Genomic DNA, 12822 nt, shown 5'->3' on the forward strand with positions numbered 1-12822 from the left:
AAGGTTGTCTCGACTATTTCTGCACAGTTAATCGTAACAATTCGCAACCCAGATAGACATTTACGATCGTCACGGTGTGAGACAATCGATTATTTTTTGTCATACTGGCGCGGCAGCAAATTTTACAAAAAATTATTCCTAGATTCTCGTATTACATTTTACACGATATATTGTTTGGAATAAATTGTAACAAATGAACTTTAATTGTAATCAATCAGTTGTTTATAATTAAGCGTTTAATTGATGAATTGCAACCGCTTAATTTTAATTTAATTAACTTTTATCATTTCAAACGTTTAAAATCCAATTTTAATTGAATTTCCTTTCAATTGAATTAATAATTAAATTAAATTTTTCAATTTCAAATGCATCGTAATCATTCTTTCGTACTTCTATTTCGACATTATATTATAGGTGACAAATATGAATGATTCGTAAGGAATCCAACACGGTACGTGACGCAGCACAACCCACAGATATGCTGCGAAATTGGCGTGGGTCTAGCCGGGTGTAATCGTCGGGAAAAGCGCGGTACCGAAATTCTGATAATTCCGTGCGCACCTACCTCGGCCTCTCCTGCGGCCGAAAGGTGCGATTTCACGCGGTCGCGATTTCCCCGCGAATAAATTCTACGGGAGGCGGCGTGCGTCCGACAAACGGCGCGCGTCCGACGAGTATCAGCGAGTAATGATAATGGCAGGCATTTCGCAGCGATTTACGCGGGGCCGCGGGAGAACGAGATGCGCGCCGGGCACGTGCTTAGTGCACGCGCGCTCGTACTATTTCACCTGCCATAACTAAGCAGCCCGGAGACGCGTGTCCCGCCGTGCGACGTCCATAGATCAATTGAGCGTGTCCGATGCGATCTACGCAATCGCTTCACCGCGCGCCATGAGTCGGACGATTATTATTGTTGCAGGTTGCCTCGGAGGGTCGGCACGTTCGATTCGCTGCCGCGGTCCTGCCCGTCGTCCCGCGGTCGTCGACGCATCCGGAGACGCGGGACGTGCGATCGCGGCCGGAGAAGAAGAAGCGGCGGCGGAAGGGCCGACGGGTCTTCTTCAAGGATCCGCGGATCCGGTCTCGCGAAGAGACGCGTCTATCCTCCTTTCCGCCGGCTGTTGCTTATCGAGCTCGCAGCGATGCGACGATAGCGCCCGGAGATATCGGAGACGCGTCCCCCACCCCCCGTCTTCGCGGTGAGATGTCAAAGAAAGAGTGAAAGAGGGGGGGGGGAGGGAGAAACGCGCTGGTCATTCGGGATCCTCCGAGATTGGCGTTCTCTCTTTCCCGTACGAGTGAACGAATTTGCCGATGTAACTTTGACGACGCGCACGCGCGAGCCCGGAGCGGACGACACATGAGACACCCGTCGATGCGTTCTTGACTTCGCGAAATGTCAATTTTATACAAGTTTCACCGTGAAGCTTATGTCAATTTTACGTATAGATTTATGTAAAATTTCGATAAAATTTCGGTGAAATTTCTCGGTTTTGTAGACAACGGCATTTGCGGAAGGCAGGCTCTCATCGGTCGAATAGGAGGACCGTCGCGCGTCCACGAATCTCGCGTGTTCCCGAGGGAAAATCACGGTATTTTGCATCTCCGGCGCGTGCGACTCTCGTTGACAATGAGAACGCGACGACCGAAAGCGTGAAGCGGCAAGCGCGGCCGGCTGAACTCGTCGAAATGATACCGGTTTCGATCCCCGATCGCTCTCTCGGGCGGCCGCGAAGAAGCCGCGAACGAAAAGACAGAGACGTTCGAGCGAACGAGCGAGAGCTACGGCGACGTTCACGACGACGCGAGGGACCAAGAAGAGACTATCATCCCGTTGGCGTTGTTACGCTCTCCGGGCGCGAGGCAGCGGACGCGTTACCCCCCTAAGATAGCGAGACTCGTTAAAAGACACTTCAGAAACGGCGGCGCGGGTCGTCGAACGAATATCGCACACCGGCCGATCGTTACGCGCCTTCGTGTTGCTCTCGCGTCGCCAAAAGACAGCTTCGCGAACAGATAGCGAAAGTATCAGACGTCGAGGGTATCGTCGCGCGGGTTCCACTTCGTTCTCGTCGTCCCGGTGACTTCGCGGCAAACACGTCCGCTACTAGCGGACATGCGCGCGCGCGTGTGTGTGTGACGGAGCCCGATCCCTCACGAAGAGCCCCACATATCGATAGCTACGAAGTGAGAGACCTTGTAGCTGCAAAAACAACTATTTTCGGATTCCTCAGTTCAGTAAACTCAGACTTCTCTTTCCCCATTTGTTGACAATTGATATTTTCAGCGAAGCTGAATTCTTATGTTTTTACTCGAAATCATAGAAAGCTGAAGGATGCAAGGACGATTCGATCGTTTCGAGCGAAGCGGATTTTCAAAGCAGTTTCTCGCTCCTCCGGAAAATTCCTGATTTTGTGTGTACGAGGCGCCACTTCTTAGACATCGATGTGTGTCGCAGCGATCATTTTTATCCGTACACTGAGTCTGTTTTACACAATTATATATAAAAAGAGATACAAGATGGTCTATGTGGGAAAAGTGGCCCGGAACGAACGGTGTGCACTGGAAGAAAAATTATCTAAAGAATAAACAATATTTACTCGGTGCTAACAACATATTTATTTAAATCTGAATTCCTTTAAGTACAAAATAAGCGAAATTCTTTCCTTCGAAAAGAAATTTATCTCAGTGTAAAAATATGTATCTCATGATACAAATAAATATGTTATTAGTATTAAATAAGTAATTTTTATTTCCTAGATATTTTTTCTCTCAGGCCCGATTTCTCATTTTCCGGTTGACTTGTAGTTTAGGCTCAATCTCACGATAATGCAAAAATTGTTTTCCTCATTCCTGGTTAATCGTCAAACTTGAAAAGTCACCACTGCAAAATCGTCAGTTTAACGATTAACCGCGAATAGTAAAACGATTCTTGCATTCTCAGTTGAGGTTCGGACCGCGAGTTAAATAGAAAATGAAGAGCCGGGCTTCAGTGTGCCAGCCGAACGTGGACTAAAAGACCCGCTTGAGAGTCACCGGCCGACCGAAGCGGATCGAGCGGGATGACCGATTTCTTCCCGAACGCGGACACGTTTGTCCGCCGGACGGCTCGCGAATTTCTCTCTTTTTCTTCGCGTGACGTGAATTACGCAACCGACCTTGAGATATTTTTCTTCCCTCTCTTGTTATTCCAACGACGAAGGTGTCGCCGAGGCGGCGAGAAGTGATCCCGCGCCCCGATGCGCTCTCTCAGGTCTTTGTAAGTTTAGCGTTTAGCGCCCGTCAGGAGCGTCCGTAGATGCTGGACGGATGCTGCTGCCTATTATTGTTTCGGTCTATTTTAACACTTTGATCGTGCCGTGTTACGTAAACGTAAGTACTAGGTAAGCGAGCCACGAAGGGTGGAAATAATCGCATAAAGAGATCATTATGTACCGGCGATAGGTGTATTCAAAGCCGGTAATATCGGTATATCTATTAGGAGAGTCGTCCTTTTTGACGAGAGCTTCGGATCTCCGCCCTTAGCGGAGGGATTCTCCTACACGATTCGCATTCGCGAAGATTCATCCGAGCGAGAGAACGTAACGGTAACGTCCCTAGTCACATTATACTTCTTTACGTCTCCGCCGTTATTTGTCGAATCGCGAATCTGAATCCGTCGGTCCGACGACGGACACACTGCCACCGATCGACACGATCGATTTTGCTGTATCCTGCTCGAGATAGCACGGAGATAGAGTCAAGAATAAAGGTGCGTTACCTCGAGACCCGAGAGAGTCGTTCTTCCTCGCAATATTATCGATACCGATTATCGATGCGCCAAGTTATGGCTTGCGTAATTTCATTCCCTACTCCTGTTAAGGTAAGTCGATTTACCGTACACTGAAGCAAGAAGTCCTTCTTTACCTTTTTGCCTTTACCTTTTTTACCTTGTTGGAAAAAAAAAAGACTAAAAAATTAGAGTGTCAAGAGGGGAGAATGTTGCTTTTATAACGTAAGATCACCGTCGTCGTGTCTCTCGCTGCGCGTGCGATCGAGATTTCAGGTAAGTAAGTCGTTTCGTTTGCACGTTCGTTTATCAGCGGAGAAAGCACGTTTCCTTCGTCCATTTCCTACGTGATCAGGTTCGCGTGCATTCGGTTTTCTATACTTTTTGCGATTTCGGAACGACTTTGAATATTCGAGCGCGCGTCGTACGCTCGAAGGAGGGAGCACGCGCCCGTCTCCCGCCTGTACGGGATGCGCCGGTGCGTGTTGCCATATTCGGAGATACGACGGCCAGGAGAGGACCAACCGGTCCGTTGCCCTTCTCTGCCAAAGAGTTCGCTCCGGACATCGCAAAACGGTGTACGGCCGCGGGCGATACCAGGCGAGAAGTCCAGCGCGCGCGCACTGTCTTCCTCCGTCTCGCCGAACCTCCGAAGTACACTTTTTCCCCGCTCCGTCGAATTCCGCTCGCAAGCTCGAGGTATTTCGACGCTCCAACGCGTTTTCTTTCTTCAAACACGCAACCAAGTAAACTCGCCTGTTTGTTAAAGAGAAATCAAGGAGGATAGGCAGGTTTGCAATTTCGGAAAAAGTCGATTTTTAGTTTCCCGCATTTTCGGAAAACGTGATTCTTCGGGGATGCTTTCTCGCTTGCTAAATCGAACAATTCGCAAGATTGTGCAAAAATGTGAACGGGCGTACGGACGATCTGAAGCCCGCGACGCGTAATTAATAGGAAATAAATCAAGAAAGGATGGCATTAGTTTAGGTTGCAGTCATGTTAGCATAAATACGGCACTTCACTATGTTTTTCATCAAGATTTTTGTCCCCCTGTCCGAGGATGGCTTGTTATTTAAATGTTCCGCTTATTACAGTCAAAATGCTAATGAGAGTTCGCTATATATGTCGATGTGGCAATATTTAACGATGGAAAAACGCGATATCTTAATTTAATGAGCGGCTTATCAATACAAGGTGGACTTCGTGTCATTGAAATGTGCAAAACGATCGACGAGAACCACCTCAAGAGAGCGGAGATCGGCGTACTCCGCGACGAAAAAGGTCAGAAAAGGCAAGCAGCTGCTATAGCTGACAGCGAAAAGTTAAACGTGAAACTTAATTTTATAGCCCAGGTAATTGTTAAGTGCTGCAATAAACATACATCACTCTAAAAATAGAAACAAAAGTTTAAACGCATTTTACTTAAAACTAGGTTTTTTTCACGATTTTACAGCGACAACTCAAGAACGAACGAAGATATCAAGATGCTTTTTCTTTTTAATTTAAAGAGCATTAAATTTTCTACAGAATTAACTAAACTCCGGTCAAGAAATGTTATTTATTTCAAAATTATTGCAGTAAAAAGAATTTGTTTAGCAAGTTTTCGTTTTTATTGCTATTTTGTTAATATTTACTGAATTTTTTTTCTTCCAATTAATTCTATAGAGGAAAACTTTAGAAACACAATGCTGTTTGTCGAAAATTGAAAATTTTAATTAGATCACTCGCAATCATTGCAAAACCACAGCTCCGCGCGACGTAGCGGAATGGATTAAACTGCAGCATCTTTGTATGTTAATATTTTTTAATTTCACGAGCATATTTGTATAATTAATTCATAGCACAAACAGCCCAAAATAAGATTTTATACTCAATTAATTCTTACGCTTGTAACGAGTTAAATTTTACCGACTTTTCGCGCAAGTACAAATCTTTCTGTGATCCCCTTATTAATCGAAATATCGGATACTGTCTCTTGCTCCCCCCCCCCCCCNATATCGAGAGAGAAAGTTCGACGGTCTGACAGATTTTGAAAATTCCCAACTCGCGCATGAAATTATTTAACATAAGTATTCGGCCGGTATTGGACGGTGCATCGTACTTTATGCGATGCGCACGTCGTTAGTTACGACAAACGCCGAAGCTCGAGATCGATACTCGACGTTACGTCCGATCGCACCGAATATTCGGCGTAATTGTGCGACTGCGCTCCGAATATTGGGCCGTTAATTGGCCCAAGGACGTCGTGTACGAAAGTGAAAGGTCATTACGCGACTCGACGTTCGGAGCGACGGAGGGTTACGTAATGCCGTCGACTCGGCGATTCGAATCGCGGCGTAAAAGCGACTTTGGGCGGAAAATGCGGCGGCGGCGGCGGTGCGAAAACAACCGTACGAGCCGGTACACCGTGACGAACGCGCTCGGAAAAGGCGCGTGTAAGAGAACACGCCAGGTGTCCGCGGATCGTGTTTCGCTCGCGGTAGCGGAATCGTGAAAGTCGCTTCGCGGGATTTCTCGTGGGATTGGAAAGTAGCGACGAATTACGACGGGGAGAGAAAGAGAGAGAAAAAGAAAGGGAAGGAAGGAAAAGGAAAACGGCGATTCAGCGATTACCGCATCGTATCGCGTCGCATCGTTCGTACCTTCCGTCAATATTCGACACACGGATAGAGTAACGTTTCGAGCGTGGCGGCCGTCATTATCGGGGTCGCATTTCGGAGAGGATCGCGGCGAGTCACGCTGCATAATCATTGTTTCCGTTACGTAAGGATGACCGTGCGGAACGATGCGTCGCTACGTGACGTACACGTCGGGTTATCGGAATTGCTGAAAGTCTCTCGAACGGTGATAAACGGCTGATCACATGCATTACTTTGATTATTGATACGTTAACTGCAGTTATGGTTACCAATGACCGGCGTTGTAACGTCGATCTATTCCTTTTAGCTGAACTGGCTGCGCTAGTTCAAGAAATCGATATACATTGGAAGCGTACGAAGCGTACGTACGAGATTCCCATTTCATTTTCTTCAGTGTGTAAATTTCTCGAACTAGTATAGCCAGTTCAGTTAAAAAACAAACTAATTATCGCATCTCGTTAATGTTATAATGTAATATCGCTTCCTCCTTCCTTGATGCGTGCAATAAATTGAATACATCGCTGATAGTATAGCTCAATAAAATTATTATTATTATTATCTCGTTGCAGAGAATTAAGGAAATGAAATGAGTTAACGTCTATATATATATATATATATATATATATATTGGGTTGTTCGATAAGTTCGTACGATTTTTGCGTAGGTTCTAAAGCCGACACTTTCATAATTGCTTCTAACTTTATTCAATAATGTATCGACTGTTTCGAAAAAAGAAAACAAATAAATAAAGAATAAATTTGTGCCCGACTAAGAGCATCAGCTTAGAGTTTTTCGTAAAAATCTGCACGAACTTATAGAACAACCCTGTACATCGCACAAATTGCATTTATTCATCATATCTATATTATTATCCTATTATTATCTCTATCATCTTTGTATTATTACTGATATTATTATCTCTGGCCACTTAGATTTTAGTCGGGCGATGAAATAACCGATGGGAATCAACGTGGCAGTCAACGTTATCTCGGTTCCCTCGATCGATCATCTCGGTTATAAAACTACGACGATCCATTACGAAATCCCATGCGAAATCACGAGCGCGACGACACCTTCTCATTCGCTACCCGGCCGGACAGAATCGGCGAAATGCCGACGGAGCTGTTTCGCGTGCGGGATCACCGCGAAATTCAATTATTCCCGCGTGTCATCCGACCGTGCCGGTGGCTCGTCGTTCGCCGAGAGGACTTCGCCGGGCGCTGGAGAAACTTGTCGGATGGGACATCGCACGATCAACCGATGACTCTCGCGGCCGTCAACGAGCCAGGGCGGCGTAAGACGCCGACGAAGCCCGTCCCCGCCAATGGTGGACGCGTTTCGCTGATGGAGTTTCGAGCGGTCTTTCCAGTTTGCAACGCGACCAAAATGGCCCGACGGTATACATTTCTCTCTCGCCCCCTTTGATCTTTCTCCTTCTCCCTCCTCGCCTCTCCTTCTCGTCGTCGTCATTGTCTTCTCTCACTCTGCATCGCGGACTCCTCGTCACGCTCTCCCTCGCCCCGCGAGTCTTCCGTGTCCGGCTACGGCCGGGCCGTAAATGGCGAGCAGAAGGCCTTGGGCGCCCACGCCCCCGCTCTCTCTTTCTCCATCTCGTCTCCTTCTCGCGTTCTCCTTCTCTCTCCTCACCCGCCGGATCACTCGCGCTCCCTTATCTCCGACACCGCGAAATCTCCGCTCGTCGTCTGTCTCTCGCTCCTCCGGTTCACCGATCCGCCGCGGATCGTCCTGTCTTTTCGACGAGGGGCGAGGCAGGAGAGATGATCAAAGGGACAGACGCAATCAAACGATAAAGAGAGCCTCCTTTCTCCCCCTCCCCCAACCTTGGCTTGATCGCGACGTTCTAGAGGAAAAACTCTGAAAGAGTAATTGTAATAATCGGGAAAAGAACGCTGAGTCGCTGAAACCGCGGCTTTTTCTTTCACCAGATTCATTTTTCGACTCACGATTGTGCTCAACTCTCTTCGATTTCTGCAAATCGTCGCGTTGGATTTTTCTTAATTATCTCAAATATTCGTTATAACGGGAAATGCGGGAACGCAACCGCGTGTTCGCTCTTCAAGGCAACGCCATCGGCCGAGAGAGTCGCGTGTTAATAATTAACTTGGAAACGCGGGGGCGGGAATCTCTCTCTCTCTCTCTCTCTCTCTCTCGTCACGGGCTCGAGTCGCGTCCGAGCCGAGCGTGAATTTGCGAGCGGCGGTGAAACGCGTTTGCGTGAGCCGTGAAAGAGCTCTCGCGTCCTTCGGAGATGGCCGGAGAAGAGTAATCGTATGGCCGCGAATAGAGAGTAATGGGAAGAGAGAGGAGATTTCTCCCTCTCTCTCTCTCTCCTCCGTGAGAGAAATAATCGTTCGGCGAAAACGAATAGCGGTTCTAGCCGGGCGCGTTGTGGGAGTTGGGAGACGGGCGTCGCCCGAGGACATCGAGGCCCACCTCGCGAAGAGTAACGGACGTCAGTCGCGGGAAGCCGTCGGTGTGTCAAAAGTACTCGTTAAATGCCTATCGCGCTTTATCGTGCCACGCTCGATCCCCTTTGAGAAATCGCTCCCCACCCTTCGCGTCCCCCATCGAGCCCGCGGCTCTTGGGCACAGGTGTGCCGCTCTGAGGGTTGATCCGTTCACCTGGATCGACGGCCGATCCGGTCGTTTTGCTGAATGGCATTAAATAGATACCCCGGTTCTTTACTATGGAGAAATAAGGAAAGAGAGAGAGAGAGAGAGATATGGGGTGGAGTATACAAGTTGTATTTGAACTCTGCCAACAAAGTTACAGGATACATTTTACATGAAAAAATAAGTAAAAGGTCTTGGTAAATATGTCCTCAGATGCTTAGTTTCTGAGATATAACTGCCGTAATCTTAGCTGAAAGAAATATATTTTATTCTTTAAATCGTGTTTTACAAATAAGCAACAATTAGACACTGTCTAGAAAAATAACAGACTGTTAGAAGAATTGTTCAAAATGTTTACCTCACTTATCAATGCAAAACTGACATTTACAAGCGTCCACGGTGTCGCGGGGAAATCATTTGTAATTTCACTCGCGATAAACAGTAATAATATAACAACGTTATAATGAATGATTTTTCGATTAATATTCAGAAATGTCAGTCCATAGGTGTTTACTTTCAAAACAGATAAAAAAAGTATCATATTAGCATTCTTAACCTATTTATTGCGACACATTTCCTTTCATCGTCGTCATGTTCTGAAGGTTGCGAGAAGTTGTGAGAATTAATCGCGAAAAAGCTGTATCTCAAAAACCAAGCTTATATTTTTATTAAGACCTTTTTATTTATTTTCCAACATAGAATCTGTCTTGTAAGCTTGTCGATAGAGTTTAGATGCACCTTGTATATTTAACCCTGGGGTTTCTAAGACCCCTTAGAGTATACAGCAATAATACATAATAATTGGTTGCCGGATGTCTGAGTCTTCCGCCCGCGCGATTATACATAGTTATATATGGTTATTTAAATATATTTCGTAATTACGCAAGGAAAGGAATTGAATTACAAACAAATATTAAGCCGCAGTATTTTGATTTTAGCGACGAATAAAAACGAGGCAAATGAGAAAGCAGAAGTCTGAAGAAATCCGTATGAATTAAAAGTAGTGTGATGTAACAGAGACGCAGAGAAAACATTATGATAATAAATGGTGAAGAAATTAAAATTAAATGCTACATATTAGAAACTAAGCATATGAGGAAAAATTAAGATTCTAATGAAAAATTAAAAAATAGAGAGAGAGAGAGAGAGAAGCGCGACTAACAAAGTTTACTCCTGACGTTTACTTCTTTCGGCTTCGATTATTTATCATATTTATTCCTTTCCTTTTGGTTTATTTCAGAGAAATTTCATATATATGTTGACAACGCTAACACGAAATAAAGTTCGGAACTTACTGTAGAACACACGCGACTCAACGAGATCGAAGGGGTTAACTCAGCCGATCTGCTAATTCAGGTGTTGCGAACGGACGTTGAATAAAGAAAGAGAAAACTCGTGTTATTTTCGGATCGTCCGCACAAGTTGCGAGAATCGATCGCGAAGAACGTCTCTCCGAGTGACGAGCCAGCTGGTACCAGAAGAATAAGTAAAAAAATGACAAGGAAGCGAGGGTTCGGTCAGCTACCTGACGGTGCGATCCATCCCATAATCGTCTGGTCCGCCTGCTACGATCCGTGAAGCGGGCGAATGGACCGATTCGCGAGATCCGCGCGTATAGGTGGGTGGCCGAATAGGCGCAGGACACAGGTAAGGACGCGCGAAGGCTCCGCGCTCTCGCGAGTGGGAGAGGAAAAAGCCGCGCGGAGGAGAGCAGCGAACAGGAGGAGGCGACGGAGGACGAGGAGGACGCGGAGGAACGGCGGGTTTAGTTCGCGCGTCGCGCCGAGGCCGCCGAGGGGGGCTCCGTCGTCGCAGGTGAAACGCTCTCTCAGGAGAACGGACTCAGTCGTAGCCGCGCGATCGCGCTAGACGATATTTACCTGCGCGCGCGAAGTCCCGGCAGGAGCGTATCCGCCCTCGCTCGCGCACCCCCCTCGGGCCCCGCAGGCCTTGCACGCAGGCACGCACGCACGCAACGGCGACCCGGAGGACGAGGTAGGCGAGAAAGACAGCGGGAAAAGCCGCGTGTTATTACCGTTCTCCGGATGAAACGGACCTCACCGGACACGGCTGGACGAGGCGAGTATCAACGTTGTGTAATCACGAACGAACGTCGCGGGGAACTGTACCATGACCCTGGATACATCGATCGAGAGAGGGATAGGGAGAAGGGCTTCCTCCAGGTGTGACCGGTGAACTCCGTACGCGGTGGTATCGGGTACCGCTAAGAGGGCAGGAGATTCGCTTCGCGCACGCACCGCTTCCACGACGGGATGCAGGAAGGGACCGATCGATTCGTTTCGCGATTCGACGCGCGATCCGACGAGCCGAGCGCGGTCGGGCTACCTGGCTCTAACACCGCTTCCTCGGGGATCTCTTCTCGCGAAGGTGCTTTGATCTTCCCGTTGTCACGTCTAAACGGTGCGATGATCTCAACGCCGCGTCGGGGCACGGAATCGAGGTCGGGCGAGAGTTGCCGACACGGTGCGTGGAGCCGCTCCGCTCGGCGGCTCGCCGAGGTGAATACGGCGACGAGGTCGACGACTGTCAGCGAGAAAGACGCGCTCATTAACCGCGCGGACGGGGGAGGAAGAGCGCGCGTTACCGCAGGACGGCCCCGGTAGCAATTTTGAGAGCGTGAGTAAGCGCGCGCGCGCCGCCGCTGCGGCCGGCGCGCCATAGGCGTTCCTTGCCCACGTAGGAAACTCGTTGACCTTCGCGCCTGCCGACGTTGCAGGCGTACGAAAGTCTCCCCGCTCGAAAGTCGCGCTCGATTTCGGTAATCGACCGGGGGTCGTACGGATAGAGCAGAAGTCTCGAACAAAGAGCTCGTTCCTCCGAAAGCCTCGTCAGAGAACTCTGTGAATAGTCTTGAGACTATTGCCTGAGGTACTTCGCTCGGAGGTCAGAGTTTGCTGTTAGTCTTTCCGATGGAATCGTCGTTGCGAATATAATGTCACGTATGTTATCGCGTGATAGTCTAAGCTCGTGTTGAAAGCCCTTACTTGAAGCTTGCCTCCTGTGAGATGTTCGGATTTGAATTTATAGTTAGATCGGAGCTTTTCGGCTGAATCATACGTATGATATTATTATTGTTATTTATATTTATCACGGTATTTTTGCTTATTTTATATTTTATTTTTATTATTTTACATTCATTATGGCATTATTATTACCTATTTTATTTATGTTTATTTACACGGGAAGAATCCCTTTGATAAAGCAGTAATTTAGAACATAATAAGAAGAGAGACGGGAGAAAGAAGGATATTACGTTGTAAAGTCTACGATTTAAAATGAAATGAATGCGTATTAAACGTTTTTCATAATAGTCGCTCTATAAATGAGGACAATGACATGTAACAAAAGTCGATTATACAAATGGACTAATTTGCAATCAAGCATAAGAAGATTAATTGGATTAAATCTATCATAAAGAATATGATGTATCTCAGTATGGAAAGGTGAGCACTTTCTAAGGAGTCTAACGGGAATATTAAATGAAAGTAATTCCAGTAACTCTGGGCGTTCAACCAGGCCTCTCAGAATATTAAACAAAAACAGATACAAGGTAATAAATTAAATTCTGCACATTCTCGTTATTTCGGCTTTTAAATACGAATATATTCAAACTTTCAACATAGAATACATATATATATATATATTGCGCATATATCATCTTTAATGATTAAATATATATATTTAAAGACCAAAACAACAAGAATGTCCACAGTTAGATACGTTTCGAAGCATTCGTGTTTCTACCTAATTCGATGTTAT

At 46.8% G+C, this 12822-nt stretch overlaps 2 protein-coding genes across 6 annotated transcripts in view; both read left to right on the forward strand.

Moving 5' to 3' along the window:
- The window catches only part of LOC106746290 (innexin shaking-B), a 30934-nt gene extending 27167 nt beyond the window's left edge, over positions 1-3767 (forward strand). For all 5 annotated transcript variants that reach the window (XM_014622714.1, XM_014622712.1, XM_014622716.1 and 2 more), the window contains exon 7: positions 920-3767. The gene's annotated coding sequence lies outside the window, so the exon portion shown is untranslated. The remainder of the gene's footprint in view (positions 1-919) is intronic.
- A 7135-nt stretch (positions 3768-10902) lies between these two features.
- The window catches only part of LOC106746289, a 37342-nt gene continuing 35422 nt past the window's right edge, over positions 10903-12822 (forward strand). The window contains exon 1 of the mRNA XM_014622710.1: positions 10903-11037. The gene's annotated coding sequence lies outside the window, so the exon portion shown is untranslated. The remainder of the gene's footprint in view (positions 11038-12822) is intronic.

Source organism: Dinoponera quadriceps, unplaced genomic scaffold (genome assembly GCF_001313825.1).
Source record: "Dinoponera quadriceps isolate SergipeBrazil2010 unplaced genomic scaffold, ASM131382v1 scaffold566, whole genome shotgun sequence".
Taxonomy (NCBI): Eukaryota; Metazoa; Arthropoda; class Insecta; order Hymenoptera; family Formicidae; genus Dinoponera; species Dinoponera quadriceps.